Raw genomic sequence first — 826 nt, forward strand, 5'->3', positions numbered from 1 at the left:
GGCCCAGCTGCTGGTGTGGAAGCAGCAGCAGTGTACTGAGTAGACAACAGTTGGTGATTGATTCCTGCCAAACAGACTATGGTTATTTATGATTTTGGAATTCCATGTCCTCTACATGATACACTTGTTTATTGCACACTGTGTGTGTAACACTGTGTGGGTTTTAGAGTGACAGGTTGGTTTGTGGGACTTACTATTAAAGGGTGGGGCAGGTCTGGAATTGGAAGACTAATTGCAGATAACCAGTCCAGTTCCGGTAGTAAATTCTGGCGGGTTTGCAAAACTCGAACCTGTTCAGGACTCCATAGTCCTGCGCCTTTTTTGCTCTGTGCTCCAATAACAATTGAGGAAGCCACAGTCATCTTCAACTTTGACTAGTACTTAAAGATACGCTAATAGACTAGGAAATATATATTGAAGACAACCACCATTTTGAAGATATTAAAAATAATTAAAAGACATACAAATTATATAGTGACATCTTATGTTAGCTGATATTAGCAAAACTGTTACCTTAACTACAATAGTTAATTTATAATTAAATAGTTGAGCTAGTAAGCTAACTTCTACATTAACGACGACACGCAGCAAACGGCTACAGGTTGGAGTCAAACTCATGGAGCAAGGTCTTAGCCTTGGTACATGGGCTACTAGCTCTACCAGGTAAACTATAGGGCGCCCCAAACGCTTAGACATTTGGGGCTATCACAGTTACCATGTCTGTGATGGTGAGACTTAGGAAGGGTCAATAAAGATAAGACAATTTATCCTGATAAAACAGCAACTGAGACACACACACATTAACACAGAATAGGTTTACAGTATA

At 40.0% G+C, this 826-nt stretch overlaps 1 protein-coding gene across 1 annotated transcript in view; it reads right to left on the minus strand.

The window, feature by feature from the left end:
• Window positions 1-826, minus strand: part of dlg2 (discs, large homolog 2 (Drosophila)) — a gene marked incomplete in the record, with an annotated part of 110,841 nt that overhangs the window by 35,205 nt on the left and 74,810 nt on the right.

This window comes from Morone saxatilis, unplaced genomic scaffold (genome assembly GCF_004916995.1).
Source record: "Morone saxatilis isolate NCDOM2014 unplaced genomic scaffold, NCSU_SB_2.0 Contig20, whole genome shotgun sequence".
In the NCBI taxonomy this organism is placed as follows: domain Eukaryota; kingdom Metazoa; phylum Chordata; class Actinopteri; family Moronidae; genus Morone; species Morone saxatilis.